Here is a 23,879-nt window from a genome sequence, read left to right on the forward strand (position 1 = left end):
GAATGAATGACCAAAGTGTAGTACATAAAATTATGTTGGACTATTATTCAACTATAAAAATAAATAAAGTACTGATACATGGAACATGATGAGTCTCCAAAACATTATGGCAAGTGAATAAAGCCAAACACAAAAGGTCACACACACACTGTATGATTTCATTTATGCAAAATATGTGAAATAGATAATTCCATAGAGAAAGAATGCAGACTGCTGGTTTACAAGGCCTGGGAGAGATCAAGTAAGGATAAACTGCTTCATTTTGTAAGGTGTTTACTTTGGAGTGAGCTAAATGTTTAGGAACTAGATAGATATGTTGGTTATATAATATTGGGAACATACTAATAGCCACTGAATTGTTCACTTTAACATGGTTTGTGGTACATGAATTTTTGCCTTACTAAATTATTTTTAAAAAATAATGATTTCAAACTGCAGATGCTCATCCTCCCCAGATGCTTATCAGTGGGCAAAATTGACTTGGACACAGGGAGAAGTATGTAGTAGTCATGGCCGTTAAGATGTTGAGGCAGCAGCTGAGTTCTGATTGCTCATGTTATTCTGTGGACAGCCTACAAGATTGATTTCCTTTCTTCTTTCTTCGGGTATGGGGGGGTGGTAAGTATAGCAGTGGCTTGTAATAAGCCTAAACAAAGTCTAGCTAAGGAAAAGATCATGTCTGAAGTCTTGGTTCTGGTATCCACAAAATGACAATCACATAATCAATAGAGTTGATTAGAAATTCATAATGATTTTCTCTTACACAGTTTTTGTCACTGTAGTTTCCATCCTTTTTTTTTTTTTTTAAAGAATTTATTTATGGGGTGCCTAGGTGGCTCAGTCTGTTAAATGTCTGTCTTCAGCTCAGGTCATGATCCTGGAGTTTCAGGATCATGTCCTGTGTCAGGATCCTTGCTCAGTGGGAAGTCTGCTACCCACTCTGACCCTAACCCCTCTTGGGCATTCTCCCTCTATCTCACTTGCTCTATCTCAAATAAACAAATAAAATCTTTAAAAAAAGAAAAAGTAAAACATTTTATTTATTTGAAAGAGAGAGAGAGACAGAGCATGAGCAGAGAGGGAGAAGCAGACTTCCCAGTGAGTAGGGAGCCTGACATGGGGCTAAAAGTCAAGACCCTGAGATCATAACCTTTGAGCTGAATGCAGATGCTTAACCAACTGAGCCACGGAGCATCCCTGCAGTTTCCATCTTTAAATGCCTTTTCCCCCCTTAAATAATAAATTGTATTTGGAATGCTTTTCAGTGGCTTAGACTGCTACTTCTTTCCCCTAATATTTGATTCTTTGTAGTCTTTGCTCATCAAGTTTTCCTCATTGGTAAGATTATAATCAAGATGATTGAATGTTTTAGTTTTTTTTCTCTATTTATGTAAATATTATGAATACTAGGAGGACCGTAAATATCATGCCATGCTAATAACTGGCTTTCTGCTTTCTGACTGTCTGAGCAATTCAAATAACTAACCAACATCTGATTCTGACACAAGGCCACTCTGATAAACAGACTGAACAAAACATTACCTACTTTATTCTCTATGCTTAAAATAGTCAGTTGCTATTCTTACCACATCACCATTTCTTATTGATTCTTCCTTATTAAGTTTAATAGTCTCTATTAGATTCCCTTTGATCACTCCTCTTAGATGTCTGTGTACTTTTGTGACATGCAATAGGATAACATCATGTCTGTCTTTCCCCTGCTTATCTCTTCTAAATAATCTATGCTGGTTTAAAATTTAAGGGCTATTCCATTAGGCTCTGGTTATGATTTAGTCATGATTGAAGTCTGAAGTTAACGTTTAAAGCTTCTGTTGACATATGTAACAAAAATCAATCATATATCCTTCTGCAGGAAGACACAGATGGGAAAGACATTTATGCCAAGGAAAAGAGGAGAAATTCAGCTTTGAGAATACTCCCTGGTATTTGAATTGCTAGGGAAAAGACTTTTGTTCCATGTTTGTGATTTCAAATGTCTTCTTTGAGCAGCCTGTAGGTTCTAGATGTATTTTGTCAAAGAGTTATTGACACTCAAAATTCCTTTACCTTACCTCTCTCCTGACCTATTGCTTTTGGCATTTCACTTTCTTCATTTTCTTTTGGTAATTGTTACATATGAACTTATTGCCACTTCATTGCTAAATGTATTGACAGAGATGGTAAGATTTCCTTGACTGTGTGCATATGTATATGTTTAACCTGTATGCACCCACCAAATATTTATTCTACGGAATGTGCATTGTTTGATGTATTAATGAAATGACAATTTGAAGTTTGCAAAGGCTGTCTATTCCTTCTGCATTCTTTCACTATATTAAACCATTACTGACATTTTTAAAATGTCAGTTATCTTTTCTTTCTTCTTAATATAATTTCAAGGGATATAGTGTTCAAGAAAATCAATCCTGTTAATCTTCTAGATGTTCTGAGTCTCCTAGGTAATATTTCTTTGCAGTGAATGGTTTTGCCCTATCTGATGGAGTGACAGTGCTAGTTTATTTTTACTTTGGTCAAAACATTTGCAATTATTTGAAAAAAATTAAAGCATTGTTAAATAATGTTGAGACTACTTCTTTTAGGTGAAGAAGAAATTTTGAAATAGAATTTCAACTTATGGAATGTGGAACTTGACACTATTATAAAACCATACATGTTATATACATATGTTACATATATATGTATATGTGTGTGTATATATGTGTGTGTGCGTATACACACACAGAATCCTAAATAAAATACAGTCCTAAATAAAATACAACCCTAAATAAAGTATAATTAAATACATATTAAATATATATTACTATAATAAGGTATAATATACCCAGTATAAACTTATACAGTGAGTAAGACTCCTTACATTAATCCAAACTCTTGATAATAAAAAATTCATTATTTCAAAAGTGTTTGAATGAATGAGCTATCCAATAATACATAGCACTTCCTCATTTTTCTACTATTAGAGTTTTCATTTACTTATCACTTTTCATCCAGATTTCTCCAAGCATCTGAAAGCAAATGATGAATTGTTAAATTTTTCTTATAAGGTACATATAAATTTTATCTGTTTTAAAGAGAAACTAAAGCTTTCTAGCATAGTCTTGTGCCAAATATCAGGGAAGACATTTTTGACAGGGTTTTGAATAGCGGTCAATTTGTCTTAGTCTCCCAAGGATAGACAAATTTTTTTTTTGATAGACAAAATTTTAAAATATATATATGTGAGAAGCCAGTTGGAGCCTTCAGTTACACATAGACACACACACACACACACACACACACACACACTGTAGCTGTAACTTTACATTCTCCTCCTTCCTTATACACATCTTCCCCCCCCAACCCCCAACTGAGTTACTGCTTCTTTAAATAATTAGGCAGTAAGGAAGTGTAAAGTTTAAGGAATAAGTAAAAGTCACTTTTTAAAAGTAGTTAAAATGACTGTTTTACTGGGTGAGAAGAAAACCTACCATGATATAAGTATGTCCTTTAAGTTGGCAAGTTTGTAAGATGGTGGTTTAGTGAATCACTATAGCGTATCCAGAGTCTGAAAGGTCTGAATTTAGATTCTTTCTCCTAACTGGGTGACTAGCTATATAAATATTCCTAAGTCATTTAGCTTCTGTAAGACTTAGTATTCTGACCGAGAACTAAAATCAGGACTTTATTTATTTATTTTTAAGATTTTATGACTTTAGAGAGAGAGCGCGCATGCACGCACAAGTGGCAGGAGAGGCAGAAGGAGAATGAGAGAGAGAAACATACTCCCTGTTGAATGAGGAGCCCAAACCTGGGGCTCGATTCCAGGACCCTGAAATCATGACCTAAGCTGAAGTCAGACACTTAACCCAGGCACCCCACCAGGATATTATTTATGACGTGTTCAATACCTTTGCATGGTACACACTAAATAAGCATTGTTATTACTCTTATCCAATGGTAGAATGTGTTAATACCTAGTCTAGGAATATAAGTAACAAGCCTAATTGTTAATTAATTAAATGAAATTTAGAGGATTCTTATTTTTTCCAATTTTTCTTACTGAGGTTAAAATAACACATAACATAAAATTTACTATCTTTATCAGTTTTAAGTGCACAGTTCACTGGTATTGAATACATTCACATTGTTGTGCATCCATCACCACCATCTATCTCCAGAACTCTTCCCCTTGTAAAATTGAAGGTCTGTACTCCTTAAACAGTAACTCACAATGACTCCTGCTTTTCAATCCTGGCAGCTACCACTCTACCTTCTTCTTCTTTTTTAAATTAAATCTTCCCTTTCCCCAACATGACAGCCTGTGGTAATCACCAATCTGTAGAACACTTTGGGTAATAGGGACATTTTTACAATATCAATTCGTCTAATCCATGACCACTGGTGATCTTTCCACTTATTTGTGTCTTCTTCAATTTCTTTCATCATTGTTTTATGGTTTTCAATACACAGATCCTTCATGTCCTTGGTTTAATTTGTTCCTGTGTATTTTATCCTTTTTGATGCTTTTGTAACTGGCATTGTTTTCTTAAAATTTTGGATAGTTCATTGTTAGTGTATAGAAATCCAACTGCTTTAATTTCAAGTGTTTTTTTAAATTCCAGTCAGCTAACATACTGTGTCATATTAGTTTCAGGTATACAATATGGTGATTTAACACTTCCATACAACACCCGGTGCTCATCACAAGTGCTCTCCTTAATCCCCATCTTCTATTTAAGCCATCTGCCCACCCACTTCCCTTCTTGTAACCATCAGTTTGTTCTCCATATACAACTACTTTTTGTATGTTGAGTTTGTATCCTACAACTTTATCAAATTCACTTTTTTAGTTTTGCCAGTATTTTTGGTGGAGTCTTTTGGGCTTTATCTATGTAAGATCATGTCACTCACAAACAGTGACAACTTAACTTCCTCCTTTCCAATTTGGATGGCTTTTTTTTTTTTTTTTTTTCTTGCCTGATTTCTCTGGCTAAGATTTTGAGTACTATGTTGAATAGATGAGGTGACATTAGGCACCCTCTCTTGTTGCTGCTCTTAGAGGAAAAAGCTTTCAGTTTTTCACTATAGAGTAGGATGTTAGCTATGGCACTGTTGTATATAGCATTTTTTGTGTTGAGGTACACTGTAAGAAATAAAAATTAAGACCAATATCCTTGATGAACATAGATACAAAAATCCTCATTGAAATATAGCACATTAAAAGGATCATATACCACAAGTGGGATTCATTCCTGGGATGAAATGGTAGTCAATAAACATGATTTACCACATTAACAGGATAAAAGATTAAAAAAATCACATGATCATCTCAATAGATGCAGGAAAATAATTTTTTAAAATTCAACATCCTTTAATGAAAAAACTCTAAATAAATTGAGTATAGAAGGAAATTATCTTGACATAATAATGAAGCTTTCAAATAATCACAGATTAACCATAGAAATCCTAACAAGAAAGAAAAAATAATGAGTTTCTTATGAAGAACAATATAGTTGGATATTTGCAATAAAGTCCACTACAGTAGAAGCTCTTTTATTTTTATTTATTTTTATTTTATTTATTTATTTTGACAGAGAGAGATCACAAGTAGGCAGAGAGGCAGGCAGAGAGAGAGGGGGAAGCAGCTCCCTGCTGAGCGGAGAGCTCGATGTGGCGCTCGATCCCAGGACCCTGAGATCATGACTTGAGTTGAAGGCAGAGCCTTTAACCCACTGAGCCACCCAGGCACCCCAGTAGAAGCTTTTTTAAAGAGTAGAAAATGGAGCTTATATTTCTCCATTTAAGACACCACACTGGCAAGAAATAGATATTTATTAAAACTGTTAAACGAATTAAATTGAAGTGGTGCAGGGTCCTACATATATTATAAAACACTTAGTAATTTTGAGAATAAATGAGCTCTTATTGTTACCTCTAGTTGTGTCCTATACCCAACCTGGGGTGTACTAAAAGAAAAGAAATAGGGACAGTTTAAACAGAGGAAATTTAATCAGAAAGAGGAGGAGGAACGAGGGAATTTTTCTGGAAGGCAGAGTATAATACAGGTCAAGATGCCATAGAATTATCAAAGATCCCTAGTAGCAAAAACAGATCAGAGGATGTCGAGCCAAATGTTTTGTGCCTCAGAGATATGTTAGGTTTACAGAGGAGTATCAGAAATGACTAAACACTTATAAAGATAAGAAGAAAAGAATTGGACAAACTCAATGTAGGTATGACTAAAGCTCTATGAATTCAAGTGCAACATTATATGTAAATGTTTTAAACCAGTTATCTACATCTGGACATGTGAAGTATAAATCAATTCAATTGGACATGATGATTATCCACTATGTAGTAGGATTTATGCAAGCATCTGTGGAGATATATATATACACACACATACATACATACATACATATACACACATACACATACATATACACACATATGGGTGTGTGTACATGTGTGTATATATATATATATATCATGTGTACACATATCATGTATCTATTCTTAAAAATTAAAAATCTAGCAGAAAAGAAAGATACATAATTTAAATACACTGAAAATGCTGTTTCATGAAGGCTGTGTTACTGAATCTGCATATTTGCAAAAAGAGGATTTTGAAAGTCAATTTGTTTTTTAATAATAAGGAAGCTAACTGGGTCAGATATAGGGACTCCAGAAGTAGACTTCTTTCATTTTCAGACAGGAAGAAACTGAAACAGCAACAACAACAACAACAACAACAAAAATGGCTGATAATATTATATAATACTGTGAGTCAGTGTTTCAGCCTTTGTCTGTAATGATCAGTGTCCTTTGCAAGTGCCTATAACAGAATTCTACTTTCACTAGATAGGTATGTGAAGAGTGCAGGAGAGTGCCTCACTTAGAATCAATGATACAAAGAATCATTTTGTGAAGGGCTGGTACCCTTCTAATGGAGAATCAAATGAACCTTGTCTTTTTAAAAAATGGAGATGTAATAACTGTCCTAAAGAGAATAATCCCATTACAGCGAGTATTTCTTCACATTGAATGACATGGGAATAAAGTTGGAAAGACAACTTTATGCATAGGGAATTACTCAAAATTCTTGATTTTAAAGGACCTGGATAAGCTCCCTCATGTTTTTTGGATTCAAGCCATCACAGAAAGAAATTCTAAGAAGTCACAGCACAAATTAAAGCCCACATTTTCTGGGACCTTTCCATGTAGTTTTGCCCAATAATTGTGATTAATTTAAAGCATTATCTAATGCAACTTAACTTTTAGAAGTGTGTAATAGTTTTCATACAATCGTAGTCACTGAAATGGGAATAAAGATTAGATCCTGCTTTAGGATTTGAAAATAAGAAATAAGTTCATTTCATGGGTATTTAGTCTTTGCTTTGTTTTTCTACACAAGTGAAAAGTTGTCTTTCCTCCTTTAATTGGGTAATGAACTATTTTCATAAATAATATTAGGATTATGCAAATAAAACAAGAAAAATGTATTTTTTAAAAAGAGGGGAAACTAACAGAATAGAGTGAAAGGGAGTTCTGTTGGAGGTATACACTTTTCCCATTAGGCAAAAGCATAGCTGATCCACACAACCTTCCTTATGTTATGAATAGCACACATTCTCACATTTTGCATCCTAGTGGACGCAGCCTAAGAAAACTTCTGCATTGTGTTTGCCTCTTCAAGTTACTAAGCTTCACCAGGACTGATTCCTTGAAATTTTAGACTTGTATGCTTTGGAGCAATGCTTAAGGAAGGATAGTGCATTTTTAGATCGGATTGCAGGGCTATCTGTGGTGTGACTCCATTTCCTGCATCATTACTGCCCCCCCCCCCCACTTAATTTCATACGCCTGAGTGAGTGTTTTCTTTTTTCCTATGATATGAGTTGCTCTATTATTTGAAGGATCACAGAAACTCCCGTCTGAAGGAACATAACATACGAAATCTATATTGCTTAGGTTCTTCAATTTTCCTTTCTGCCACATATTATAATTTACCTTTTTATAATTTGAACGTTCCCAAACATGAAGACTTTTGAGATTATGTAGTAAGAATCTGTATTGATAATTTTTTTCTAGCCCCTGTGCATTTCTGATCAATGTAGACATTCACCACAGAGAGATTTACTTAAATCTGTCTCTGTCATTTGTGGGGCCAAAAAGTTGAAACTAATCTAGAATTTCTGGTAAAAAATATTTCCCTTAAAGAAGCAATTTCTCAAAAACAAGGACAATTATGTTATATTTCAGAACAATATCAATCATATTCTTTTAATAAAACATAAGGCAAATTTTTGTGATTGAAGTGTTGAACAGCAACATTTTTATTCCTCCCAAATAGTTGTTCACAATACATGTAAGCGAACAGTACTCCTTTAAAAATTTTGTGATGAAGTGGGTAGTTTAAAATGAATAAGGATATATTTATATGTACTATGAAAGAGAGCCCTTCTGTTTTTCAAATACTCTGAATCCTCATACAAAATTTATTTCTCGCACATTATCATTATATTCATTCAGATTCATGTATTTATTATTTCTTAATTTAAAAATCAAATAAAAACCTCCTTTCATGACTGCCTCAAGTTAAATACATTATTATTGTGAAAAAATTGAATATAACCATGCATAAATATAAAATGTAAATGGAAACTCATATGAACTGCAATATTTTTTTTTTTTGCCTTATGTCAGAAATTTTCAACTTATCAAAAGAAACTGAAACACACATTTCTATCTGAAGCATGGAATCTATGATAATTTCATAGTTAATAATCTTCTATTAGAAAGATATCAACCACATCTGCATGAACAAAATATTCTATTCCTGATTGTCTTAAATATTATTTGAAATTTTCTGCCAAATGTTTTAAAATAAAGGTTTTAATGAATTGCATGATATCTGGCAAGGACCTCACAGTGCACAGAATGGTGAGGAGAGAAGGATGTGTCAGGGTAAGCCTCCAGTGAGCCTTAAGGAAGTGCAGAGAAGTGGCAGCTCCCTTGTTGTGTTTACAATGCATTAATTCTCAAGTGTTTTGCTATTAGTTATGTTTAAAGTATGTTCATATCTTTTCTTTATGTGTTAGCTGACTATTGAACTCTAACTTTATGGCCTTGGAGAAGAATCTATGTCATGGTTACTTCCAACTAATGAAAAGTAGAAATTTAGTTTGTGGATGCTAAATAATATGTTAGGATCACAGTGCAAAACAGGGCAGACGCCTGTCTGGAGTGTTATAATAACTACGAATTTGATAAAAAGGTTTATTACTCACAGGCCCTGAAAAGCACGCAGCACACCTGGGGCCACAAGCAAGGTTGTGGGAAGAGAAAGAGAGAGCACCTGTCTCTGGGATTCTGCCTTTACTGGGCTCCAAGACATGGGCCTAGGGTTTCAACAAACTCACTATTTATTGGTATAGTTAAAACAAGTGTGGGAATTTTTAGCACTGGGAGAGAAAAAACAAGTTGCTTAAATAGCCATTTACCGAAATCAACTAAGATCTCTAAAACACAGGAGACTGGAGGTTGAGAGGGTCTTCTAGTCCTTCATCTAGTTCTGTGGCTGGCAATGTATTTGTTTATTCAAGATAGTCATCTTTGAAATCAATGCCTCTTTGAAATGAATGTCTCAGTAATCAAAGCTTAAGTCAGTCACTTGCATTACAGAAAAAGAAAAACCAACTGTTCCGGGCTTACACTACAACAATTCATTATATTCCTGAGTACCTTTAAAAATAGATTTTATTTTTAGAACAGTTTTAGATTAGTACAGAAAATAACACGAATAGTTCCATTTACCATGTTTCCAAATTCCCTTATTAATATCTTATATTAATATGGTACAACTGTTACGTTTAATAAGCTAATACTGACACACTGTTACAATTAACAAAATTTCTCACTTTGTTCAAATTTCCTTAGTTTTTTCCTAACAGCCTTTTTTCCCCCCTATTCTAGGATCCCATCCAGAATACATTACATTTAGTTATAATACATTTCTGTAGGCTTCTCTTGACTTTGTTTTGTAGACCTTCCTTTGATTACCTTGAGAGTTTTGATGAGTGAAGTATTTTGTAGAATTCTCTCCTATCAGAATTTTTTTCATTTCCTATCTGATTTTTTTTCATGATTGGTATGGGGAAATGGGCTTTTAGGAAGGAAGTCCATAGAGGTAAAGTGACATTTTCATCACCTCACTCCAAGGTTACATAATGTCAATGTGATTTATCACTGATATTAACCTTCATTATCCAGCTGAGATAGTGTAGATTTCTTAACTGAACAGTTAGTCTTATCTCCACAGCCCCCTCCTTCCATACACTTCCGTACATTAAAAGGAAGTCCTTAGAAGAAGGCTATACTTAGGGAGTAGTGCATGACTTGCTTCCCCCTACTACTGAAAATCTTTGGAATGCTTTTGCAACGAATAATTATTTCTTTCTCCCCATTTATTTATTAATTCAATTATTTAGATCAGTATGAACTCATGAATACTTATTTTATATTTTGAGTTATAATTTATTTTTTGTTGCTTGAACTGTTGCAGTATTAGCCTCAGGAGATATTTCAGATGGTTCTTGTGTCCCTCTGACTTAACCACATCAATGTAAATTTTAACTTTTTCAGGCATTTTCATACTTACTGGTACTAAGAAAAGCTCTAGTTCTATATATATTTCTTGCCCAGTCCTACAAATATATATTTTAACATATGTATGTTACTTTTATATATATATATAGTAAATAGTAAATATATATATAGTAAACATATATATAGTAAATATATATATATAGTAAATTCTAAGAAAGTCTGGCTCCTTTTATTGGAAAATGGTATTAGATCAGAATGTAAGGTGTACTCTTTTGTCCTGGAGAGTCCCATTTCCAAGCCTATTCAGCTTGTGGAGCAAAGAAATATAATTATTCATATTAACTCATGTATACATACATCTCTACATCTTGACTACTTTCAATTTTTTTGTGATTATGAATAAATCTGCTATGAATATTTGCTAGCTGTCTTTTGTGTAGACACAAGTATTCACAACATTTGGGTGAAAATCTAGAAGGCTGATTCCTAGATTTTGTAAAATTGTATTTGGTTTTGCAAGAAACTAATAACTTAATGTCTTCCAAAGTGGATGCATCATTTTCCATTCTCACCATAATAAATGGAGTGTTTGTGTGGTCTTTCAATTTCACCAGCAAATGCTAGGTTTTGGGATGTTCGCTATACATATATATATATTTTTCCAGTCTTTTAATATATATTTTTTAACAGAAGGGTATAGTACATTTACATCTTTGTAATTATTGATGGTTTTCCTTCCTGCTTTCTTTTTGTGTGCTGTTTACTTACTGAGATTTTTGTTTCTTTTTCTCTCATTTTGAAGTATCTTGCACTGAAGTTTTTTTCTCTCTCTACAATATATAATACATCTTTTAGTGGTTATCCTTGACATTTTTAGATGCATATCTAATAAAGTCTAGTACTAATAAATATATATTTATGCATCTTTTTGCTTTTCTGCTTTTGTTTCCTATCTATTAACTATCTTGCTTCATTTTAAAATTCTACAAATTGGTAATTACTTTATTTCATACAATCAATGTTTAGCTTTAGATATATGTTATTGTTTTTTTTATTTGGCTGCTTTTCAAATTTCACGTATTCCTTCTGTAATCACTTTTCTTCATTTCGGGAACTATGATATTTAGAAATTCCTTTGGTGGGGTTTGCTGATTTTAGATTTTTTTTTTTATTATTTTGGCATATCTGAAAAGATCTTTATTTCAGCTTCATTCCTTTTTTTTTTATAAATATTTTATTTATTCATTTGATAGACGGAAATCACAAAGTAGGCAAAGAGAGGAAGGGAAGCAGGCTCCCCGCTGAGCAGAGAGCCTGGTGTTGGAGAGTAGGGGACTCCATCCCAGGACCTTGGGATCATGACCTGAGCAGAATGCAGGCATCCCTCAGCTTCACTCTTGAAATAAACTTTGCTGGCTATATAATTTCTAGTTGGCAGCTATTTTGTCTCAGCATATTGAAGATACTATTCCAGTCCATTCTGACTGCTTTCATTTCAATGAATTTTTGATTTTGGAAAGTTGTTGTCTAAATCAAATTTGTAAGTAGGTAATCTTTTTTCCCTATGACTTCTTTTGTACACTGATTTCCTGTCGTTAGCCTGCCATGTGTCTAGATGTACGTCATTTTAAATTATTCCTGCTTGTGAATCTATCAGCCTTCCTGAATCTGAAGATGTGTTTTTCTTACTTTCTGAAAAATTATCAATTACTATTTTTTAATATGGTATATACCTTCATCTCTTTATTATTCCTTTTGGAACTTCACTTATATACTTGATCTTTTCAATTTATTTTCTGTTTTTCCTAACCTTCTTTTCATATATTCCTTTCTTTTTTTATAAAGATTTATTTATTTATTAATTTGAGAGAGACAGAGTGAGAGCACAGCAGGGGAGGGGGGCGGAGGGAGAGAAAGCAGCAGACTCCCCACTCTATCTTCTCTATTTTATTAAAAGAAGTTCTCTTACAAGTTTACCTGCCTTCAGTCTACATTTCACAGTGCAAATAGAATGAACCTTCTAAATTGTGTTGTTATTAGAATATTTGTACTGGTTTTCCCAAACTAAACTCTGGATTAATGGTCCCTAATGATCTGGCTCCCAACTTCTCTAATGTTATCTCTAATTACCTTCCCACATTACCAACACCACATGATCTCCATTGTCCAACTTTATAGCAACTCTATTCTTCTGTGTATTCCAAGATCTCTTTTAGTATTCCATAGTTTTGAACACTTTGTCTTCTTCCTTTACATTACTTCCTCCCCTCATTACTAACGTTACTGACTTTTTTTTTTTTTTTTTTTTGCATGAATCAGTGTCCTAGTTTTGGAAGAGTGAAGAGATGGAAATACCCAGCTTTAAAATATGTATCTCTTAATAGAAGCATGCATTTACATTTTTGTGATTACTGTTTTTCTTTCTCTTTTTGTGGGTTTTTGTTGGTGTTATTGTCTGTTTTTGCCCCATCCTCATACTTATTACTGTTCTAAATGCATCTGTATTTGATGCACACCCATGCTGATTCATATTTGATTCATTATTTCCTTATGGACACAGCTGATATCAGAATTGCAAAAAATTCTCAGTCTCTGTCAAAGTTGAGTCTTAGAGGTATAAAGTTTTCAAAGATTGTAGTTCAGCAGCAATGGCCTTTAAAATTTTTTGTCATTGCATAAGTTTATGAAAATTGATATGAAAGCTAGATATATGGCTTATAACCAGTTATGTTAAATGTTGCCACTATTACATGTGTGTACCTATTCTTTTTGGTGCTATAGTGCAGGAACCTTAAGATATCTCTTTGGCATTTGGCAGAAAGTAATTTCCTTTTGAGAGTTATCTAAGTCTCCTTTTATTATTCTGAAGTTCTTCATTTTTCATGCTATCAAAATGTCTTAGAAGAAGAAGCTTTCTTCTTAGAAGAAGCAGCTGCTGCTTTAAAAACTGTATCTTTCTGTATTACTGTGGTTTTCTTATTTAGTTATATAACTTCTCTTAAATATGAACTGTGCAATAATAATTTCACATGCCTCAGACTTCCAGTGTATGCATCTATAGCAGCTTGTAATACTATGGTAACTGGAATTAGTTAAATTTATAAGATGTTCAATTTTACTGTTAGATTTAAGTTTCATAAGAACAAATAGCTCTTATTATTGTTTTCACTCTTTCATTCTCAGAAACTAGGACAATACTTGGCACTTCTTTCATGACCTCTCTATTTCTTGAATGGATGAGTTGGTGAATGAGAAAGTGTGGCATGAGAAAGAAAAAAAAAAATTCTGATAGCAGAACAAAAGGAGAAATTATGATAATGATTTGTTTTGTTCCAAATAGCCAATACAAACCTAATATCATTAAAAGTTGGCAAATAAGAGCAGATAGGTGGCTCAGTTGGTTGGATGTCAAACTCTTGATTTTGACTCAGGTCATGATCTCAGGGTCATGAGATTGAGCCCTATATCAGGCTCTGTGCCAGGTGTGGAGTCTGCTTGGGATTCTCTCTCTCCCTGTGCCCCTTCCTCCCCTTAAAAAAAAAAAAGTTAACAAACAGCTGAATACAATAAATATATAAGCATTAATAGCATTTTATACATGAGTAGTAACTACCTTGAAGAGTCAATGATCTGTATAAAAGAATATTGTCATATGTGTTTGAGTGATCTCTGGAATCTTTATATATTAAAACAATATTTTTTTTGGTAAATTTAATATAATAGTGCCTCTATATCTTTTATGGACAACCTATTATTATTCTGGCTACCCTAAATTTTTACTCTGGGTTAAAATACAGTGGAATATAAATATTTTACACTTAATACTATAAAATGTCTTCTTGCCACTATAAAGAAAGTATTTTTGTCTGTAAAAGATACTTGGTTGTTAGGAAAGATAGATAATATATCAAATGATAGATGGAAAAATCAAGTTAATGTAAAACATAAACATTTCCAACAAGAAACTATATCAAGATAATGATATATAAGTATCACTTACATAAGGTGTATTTCTCAATTTGTTTTTAGAATAAGATTATCCTTCATGAATAATTTAAACCTATATCCCTGGAACAGTGATGTAAAATCATTATGTTGTTAAAATATTAAATAGCCAGGAAAAAAAAAGTATTAAATAGCCAGGATAAAGTTGTACCATTATTTAGCTTTCAGTAGGTTTGCTATTAGGGGGCTTGAAATGGTGAAATTGCTTTGACAACACCAAATAAACAAGCTTTTTTTCTACTGGGCTATTTTTATTTCAAAATGTTTTATAACCATATACAGTGGAAACAGTATTATGAATTTAACTGATGAAATATCATTATCAAAATAGGAAATTCAAGTTACAATGAATTTTAAATTTATAATATTATTACTTTTTAATTTAATGTTTTTAGAGGGAGGGGAGGTAAAGAATCTTAAGCAATCTCCATGGCCAGCTCATAGCCCAACAGGGCTCAACCTCATAACTCTGACATTATGACCTGAGCTGAAATCAAGAGTCAGATGCTTAACTAACTGAGCCACTCAGGCACCACAGAATTATAATATTGTAAAATAGAGCAAAACAGCTTCTTCAAAAGTTTTTACATTGAAAACCAAACTAGTTCAGAGTTGTCATATCATGTTTATCTTGAATAAATGGGAATTTTCTTAACTAAAACAATTTAACTTTGAAATAACTCATTGAATGACTGATATTTAAATTAGGTGATGTGTTCTTCATGAAGCATTGTTCTTCTGTAAATATGTTCTCATGGATATATGAAACAATCAATTCATTATCTGCTTCCACTGTGGGGATGCTATATATAAGAGGAAGTGAATTCAAAGAAAACATTTGCTAACCCACTCTCAAAATATATCTAATTAATCTAAGAAGGAATTTAAGTTCAATAGTAGCCTTAAAATGCGGATTTATTTTGTAAATTCCAATACAAGAGCAACATGCTTTTTTTGTGATCCAGGATTATTATTAGCATTGTAGAAGAAAATTACTGCTTCTACATATTTGTAAAAAAGTTCCATAGTCTATTTTTCCTTTGGATAATAGATTTCAAAATAAAAACTTTAGTATAACACTGACAGAAAATATTAAATACAACTTTAGAATTATAAATTCTTTGATATCATTTCTACATAAGTAAAATTATTGTAAAATTTTGTGTATACTTTAATATCACCTCACTATGTCAAGCAAAATATAGTCTATATTAATCTTATCAATGAAAAATAAAAGTAGGTTGAGGTGGAACTCTGGGTCTGAAAACAAGAAATTTTCACTGTTCATCAGAGCTTAGCTATATTCCTTAAATTGCTCATATTTGAAAACATATATTCCACCCAGAAAGACATTAACAGTGATTGCTGTTCATAGAACCCTCAGATGAGGTTGTAAAATGATGAGGAATAATCAACAGTGAGTCAAATAGTAAGTGTCCCTGTGATAAGATTATCTAGAGGACATCAAGTCTCTTATCTATCATTTACTACCAACAGCACAATCTTTGGATAAACTTTTGGAAATCTATTTAAGTGAGCAAACAAGGACTTTTGAGTACATGATCTAGAGTTCTGGTACACACATGCACACACACATGCAAACACAGACTTACAGTAAGTTTCTTGTAACTAATTCAATGGTTTGATATAAAATTTCATCCATTCACTCATTTTCCTATTCAACACATATTAGTTGAACCCTTACTGGTACCAGGCTCTATGCTAAGTGCCGAGCTCATTGAGGTCTAATGTTAATGAGGCTATCCAAAGTAAGCTTGCCACTATGAAGTTTATAGTTATGTAAGGAATTCAGATATTAAATAAAAATTTCCTAAATGTTGGATTCATTATATTACTTTTTTGAGAAAGTAACAAGTTTCACCTCTAGGAAGTCTATAAACAGTTACTTAACAATTGTGGCAAGTGCTATAAGGAAGAAGGATGGTGAGCTAAGAAAATAAAAATTAAGTGGACAGATCTTTTTTTCATCATTAAAAAGCTTTATCTCTAACATGTAATTTCAGAAATGAAATATACTGATTATTTTTATTATCTATGAATTTTAATACTTTTTTAAAAGATACATCATTAACAGAATAAAAAATGAATATAACAATAATTTTGAACATATTGTACATTAAAGAAGTAAGACTGGGCACAACTCAGGTTTGTAAATGTGCATGCCACTGTTTGACTTTGCATTAAAGGAAATTATTTAAGAAAAGACAGTAAACAGATCTTCAGATAATATCTCCCAAAAGAACAAATCAAAACTCTTAATAAGTGTTAGAAAAATAGAATATGGTTTATATTTAATTTTAAAACTTGGACAATTTTAACTTTTCTCACAATGATCATGTGATTAGGGCTAGTGGATTCTAGATGTATGATAATCTCTGGCTGACTTTAGACAAACTAATTTTTGATTTGTTCACCAAAGGAAAATTCTTGTTCCCCCACCCCGCCCTGAGAGAGTAAATGGAATTGGGGATGGAGCTTTGAAATAGAATCTTTGCAGTTTGTTTTTGAATCAGACTTCAGTTTCCATTAAGAACAATCTGATCTTCTATACTTTAATATGCTCTGGACTGGTACAAACCCTGACCTGCTCAGTGAGAAGGAAATGAATTTGATTCCCAGGTCCATTGAATAGTCAAGGTTCAAAAGCAAAAGAATAATGAGGTTGGAAATATCAAGATGTTGGTGAGAGAACATATTTGCATTGCTGTTAAGAAGTACACTCCAGTGCAAATACAACTAAGGCAGGCCAAGAGTTTTGCAATCTCTCATGCCTTCTGAAGCTTTGATGCCTAAAGAATACATGGGGACATCATAAACTCAATTAAGGTATCCTTAAAAAAAAAAAAAACCTTTAATTTATTATCTAGAAAAAGTAAATGAATTCCTGTATTAGTTAAATTTATATTTAACAAATGAACTCTTTTCATTCATGTGAATGGGTAAATAATATAGTGACAAAAATTTCCATTACTAATGTTAGATTCTGTGCTGGTATTTTTGAAATTCTGAGAGTCAAAATTTATCATCAGTTTAATAATAACAACAACAATAATAATATATGTTATAACTATGCCTACTGTCATATACTTTAATAGCATATTGGATTATCAACTGGATATTTAAATATATACCAGAATTAGTTTATATAAAAGCTAATAAATAGATGAAGTAATAAATAAAATATTGGTATTAAAAAATAATTTCTTCACATAAAAAATATCCATGAACAGATCTGGCATAGTAACTCCATAAAATTATCAGTGCCAAATCCCTTTTATCTCTGTGTTCTGCCTGAAGTGTGTGGCTTTCATCATGGATGCTACTTCATTGTTCAGACGACTATTGAGCTCCATGCTGATACTCATCCACTTTCTAGGCAGTAGAAGGCAGAAAAGGGGTGGGGCACAATATCAGTATCCAAGTTGATTCTTATCCCTGTAGGTACTTCCCAGGAATTCCACACAATAATTTCTCTAATAACTCTCTAGGCAGGAATTGGTAACATGGCCACAAATAGCCATAAGACACACTGGGAAAAGAAATGTAGTTTTGTTGTTGTTGTTGTTTTCCAATTGGGCACATTATCTAATGTAGCTACAAAATTTAAAAAAAAAAAAAAGGACTATTAGATTTGGGTAGGGAACTAGCAATCTTTGTAGTTGTACTATAATTTAAAAACTCTGGGTCGCCTGGGTGGCTCAGTGGGTTAAAGCTTCTGCCTTTGGCTCAGGTCATGATCCCAGGGTCCTGGGATAGAGCCTCACATCAGGCTTTCTGCTCAACGGGGAGCCTGTTTCCCTTCCTCTCTCTCTGCCAGCCTCTCTGCCTACTTGTGATCTCTGTCTGTCAAATAAATAAATAAAATCTTAAAAAAATAAATAAAATAAAAAATAAAAATAAAAACTCTTCCCCGCCCCCCTTCCTTTCACTTCCCTTCACTCCTTTCTCGATCAGGTAATAGAGATGAAAAAACCCAAATGACGGGCTAAATATTAACTATTTTTACTCCAAGTAAAGTGTCTTTTTAACCAATTAATTTCATTTGAAATAAAACATAAGGATATTCGAGGTTAAGAATAACTGTGTTTCTTTAATTGATTTGAGTTGATTTTGCCAATGGCATAAGATAAATGTCCAATTTCATGATCTGCATGTAGATATCCATTTTTCTCAATACCATTTATTGTTATTTATTCCCTGTTGGATATATTGATACCTTGTCAAAGACTAGCTCACTGTACATGCATGGGTTTGTTTCTTTGCTCTCTATTCTGGTCCATGGTCTGTGTGTCTGTTTTCATGCCCATATCCTACTGTTTTGGTTATTGTAATTTTGTAATATAATTTGAAATCAGGAAGTGTGATCCCTTCAGCTTTCTTCTTCTTGCTCAACATTACTTGAGCTTTTATGGGTCTTTTGGTTTCCATAAAAAAATTAGGACTTTCTTCTATTTCCATGAAAAAGGCCATTGAAATTTTGATTAAAACTGCATTGAATCTGTAGATGACTTTGGTGGTATGAACATTTTAATAATATTAATTCTAGAAGTCCATTAACTTGGGATACCCTTTCATTTGTTTGCATCTTCATTTGCTTTCATCAATGTTTTATAGTTTTCAGTGCATGGATCTTTCAACTCCTTGGTTAAATTTATTCCTAAGTATGTTATTCTTTTTTTTTTAATATTTTATTTATTTATTTGACAGGGATCACAAGTAGGCAGAGAGGCAGGCAGAGAGAGGAGGAAGCATGCTCCATGCTGAGCAGAGAGCCCGACGCGGGTCTTGATCCTAGGACCCTGAGATCATGACCTGAGCCGAAGGCAGAGGCTTAACCCACTGAGCCACCCGGGTGCCTCTATGTTATTCTTTTTGATGCTATTATAAATGGGATTATTTTCTCTTTTTTGGATAGTTTACTGTTAATATATAGAAACAAAACTTACTATTATATGTTGACTTTGTATCCTGCAATGTCATTACATACATTTTTTAGTTTTAACAGATTTTGGATAGAGCTTTTATGATTATCAGATTTTCTATGTTTAGGATCACATTATTCATAAACAGAGACAACTTAACTCCTTTTCCAATTTGGAGGGCTTTCATGTCTTTTCCTTTCCTGTTTTCTCTAGCTAGTATTTCCAGTACTATGCTGAATAGAAGTGGTTAAGAGTTGCACACCCTTGTATTATTTCTGCTCTTAAGTGGAAAACTTTAGCTTTTCACTACCAAGTACGATGTAGCAGTGGGTTTGTCATGTATGACCTTTATTATGTTGAGGTACATTTATTCTATATCTAATTTGTTGAAAGTGTTTGTCATGAAAGGATATTGAGTTTTGTCAAATACTTTTTCTAAAACTATTGAGAGGATCATGATTTTTTCCTTCATTTTGTAATGTGGTGTATCATATTTGCTGATTTGCACATGTTGAACCATCCTTGGATCCAAGGGATAAATGGTACTTGATCATGGCACATAATCCTTATAATGTACCACTGATTTCAGTTTTCTACTATTTTTGTTGAAGATTTTTGCATCTATGTTCATCAGGGATATCAGCCTACAATTTGCTTTTCCTGCACGTCTTTGATTTTTCTATCATTTCTGTTCTGATCTTTGTTTTTTGCCTTAGTCGGCTGACTTTGGACTTTGTTTTTATTTTGTGATTCCTTGAGGTGTCAAGTTAGGTTGTTTATTTGAGATCTTTCTTTTTTTTAATGTAGACATTTTTTACTATAAATTTCCTTTTTAGGACTGCTTTCTCTGTAAGTTTTGGTATACTGTGTTTCTATTTTTGTTTGTTCCAAGATATTTTTTATTTTTATTTTTTGACTCTTCTTTGACCCATTGGCTGTTCAGGATTGTGCTATTTAATCACCACATATTTCTGTATTTTCGTTTTTTTCCTGTTATTGATTTCTAGTTTTATACTGTTGTGGTCATAAAAAAATACTTTATATGATTTCAATCTTCTTAAATGTGTTAAAGCTTATTTAGTGTCCTAACATACAATCTATCTTGGAAAATGTTCCACATCACCTTGAGAAAATGGGTATTAACTATCTACATATCCATTTCTTTTTGTAAGCATTATGAAATATCATTTCTAGAAAATTAGCTAATATTCTTTCCTCAATAGTAATGTATATATTTGGGATAATTTATCATGTCATATAATTTCAACTGTGATAATATAGGAAGAATAAAACTTGCAGAGGTAAAAATTTTGGATCAACTAGTTTTTTTGTGGGTTAAAAAAATACATAATTACTTCTTTGGATGATAGGTACACAGGTTTGACCTTATCAGACTGTATAGTTAGTGAGCAGTCTATAGGATTATCCTCATTTATGACATCTATTGGAGAGCAGAGGTCCCCAAGATCACCCTCACTTCTGATACCAATTGCAAGTCTGGGGTTCCCAAGACCATCTTAAGTTTTGATAATTTGCTAGGGACCCACAGAATTCATTGAAAGCTATTTCAGTTTATTGCAGTGAAAGATACAGATTAAAATCAGTCAAGGCAAGAGATATAATTAACAGAGTTGAGCAAAGTTCTGCTTCCAGTTGTCCTCTTCCAGTGGATTGCTAACTCTCCTAGCAATACAGTGTGATAATATACATGGAGTATTCACAACTAGACAAGCTTACCCAATCCTTGGTGTCCAGAGCTCACTGAGAACTCAGTCAAGTGACTGCCCAAGTGACTGACCTTTTGTCTCTACCTCCTCTAAAGATGTGAGAGATACCACATTGACCAAAGCCCCACAACAAGACACATTGTTAGGTACCCAGGGTGGCCCAAGACTTACCGGAAAAGGAAGATAACTCTTTTCATGGAGGACATTAAGCCCAAAGCTGACGACAAAGCTAGACCTCTCATTGGGAAAGGTTAAATCCCTTACCACATACACACCATACACACACAAGCTTTATTTGGGAAAGGAAATAATTCTTCCTCCTTTATCACAGATATAAACACTTACTTTTTTGAGACATAGAACAGCCTCACATTTCTTCTGCTCATATATTTTTTGTGCAGAAGAAAAGAAGGAATGGGATTTATATTATTGTCAGTCTTGTACTTGGAAAGAAAATTAAACATTCTTAAAATATCCTAAATTAAAGCGAGGGTGTTACACAGTTCAATTTCTGAGGTTGGAATTTTAGCTTTAAATTTATAGTGTATGGAATGAAATAGACTGTAAAAAGCATGTGCCATCTACAGCAAATAAGAAAAATGTTATGAAGTTTAGACTCACAGTGAGGAACTATAGTTCTGTTGGTTACAAATGTGACAGGAAAGAGAATATACTGCCAGCCAGATTTTAGTTTTTCAACTCCATAGTTCTCCATCTTGCAAACTGAGAAATATATTTTGCCATTTTTGATTTAACCATAGTTGATGGAACTAAGGAATAGCTCCTTTCCCCCACAGTGAAAGAAATGATTTGTTTAATGTTTTTTTGCCCTGGTTGACTGAGTGGATTTCAGAAATGAATGGTAATTTGTATAATGCATTTTTATGAAAAATATATATTTCCTAACACCAAAAAAGAACAGAAGAAACAATCTTTGCAAGTGTTTCAGAAATGCATAAACTAGCCAAGCAATAATTTGCAATATTTTCTTCTTGATTAATAAATAAGACATTTATTTCCCAAAATACATTGCTCAAAATTGCTGCTGCAATTTTCAGCAGCAGAAATGACTTAGAAACCGTTGATTTGTTGAGAAATTATTATGTTAAAATAACAGAGAAAAAGGGTGTACTGTGTACAAGAGAATATATAAAAAGTTCACATTCTTTACAAACCAGAGAACCAATTGGATTAAAAAAAAGAAAGAAAGAAAGAAAAAGAAAAAAGATAAAAAATACTGCCAAGAGATTGCTTGACACGATACCAAATATGAAGTGTACAGATTATTTTTTCTAATAAACTCCTTCATAACAAAAACATCAGAATAAGTGACTGGTATAGTATTTTAAATGTTTGGTATAATACAGGCAAGGTTGCCATACATCACTTGTACCTTGATTTATTTTTAGGCAGATATATCATGTATGTGGGAAAAACCATGAAAATATCCATAAGTAGGAGAAATCATCATCTGGAGATAATCAGTTTTTGTTTTTGTTTAAAAAAAAAATTTTTTTTTAATTTAGTTGACAGAGATCACAAGTAGGCAGCGAGGCAGGCAAAGAGAGAGGAAGGGAAGCAGGCTCCCTGCTGAGCAGAGAGCCCAATGATGGGGCTCTATCCCAGGACCCTGGAATCATGACCTGAGCTCAAAGGCAGAGGCTTTAACCCACTGAGCTACACAGACATCCCTGGAGATAATCAGTTTTACCAATTCAGTCTTTCATATGTTTATATTTTTAGGTATATTAGAATATAATTTTAATTTTGTTTGGCAAAATTTTTTTGTCACTATTATGAAACATGACAACTTTCTATATTATTAAATGTATTTCTGTATCAAATTTTAATATCTCCAAATCAGCACCATTTATTTACTTAATATCTTACTTAAAAATGTATTTTAGGGGCGCCTGGGTGGCTCAGTGTGTTAAAGCCTCTGCCTTCGGCTCAGGTCATGGTCCCAGGGTCGGAATTGAGCCCTGCATCAGGCTCTCTGCTGGGCGGGGAACCTGCTTCCCCCTTTCTCTCTGCCTGCCTCTCTGCCTACTTATACTCTCTGTCAAGTAAAGAAATAAAATATTTTAAAAAATGTATTTTAATCTTAGTTGCTATTATGAGCAATGCCTCAATAATATCTACATATTACATTATCTTTGGATTCTTTTGAGAGTAAACTGTTCATGTACTATTCTCATTCACTTATTTGCAGTAATATTCCTCTTTTAAATTTGTACCAACACCTTATATATTAAAGATTTTGATACTACTTCATGTTTACTACAAATGCACTTTTTCAGTTTCCCTTTGTTTTTAATCTTTTATGATGGCTTTTGCTACATTAATGTTTTGTATTTACATTTAGATAAATTTACCAAAATCTTCTTTCTGCTGCTGTGATTGTTTTCATTATTAGAAAGAATTTACCTTTATGTTTCCATTAAAAATTTTCATTTTTCTAATTATCTGGCATAGAAGAACAATTTTATTGAAAATTAATTTTAAAAGTTAAGTTTTTTTTTTTTTAAGTTATGAATTAGATGCAAGGGGAAGAGAAGTTAATCTACTAGAATCACTGGTATTTTTTCTTTTTCTT

Source organism: Mustela putorius, unplaced genomic scaffold, assembly GCF_011764305.1.
Source record: "Mustela putorius furo isolate JIRA1106 unplaced genomic scaffold, ASM1176430v1.1 tig00537350_pilon_pilon_pilon, whole genome shotgun sequence".
In the NCBI taxonomy this organism is placed as follows: domain Eukaryota; kingdom Metazoa; phylum Chordata; class Mammalia; order Carnivora; family Mustelidae; genus Mustela; species Mustela putorius.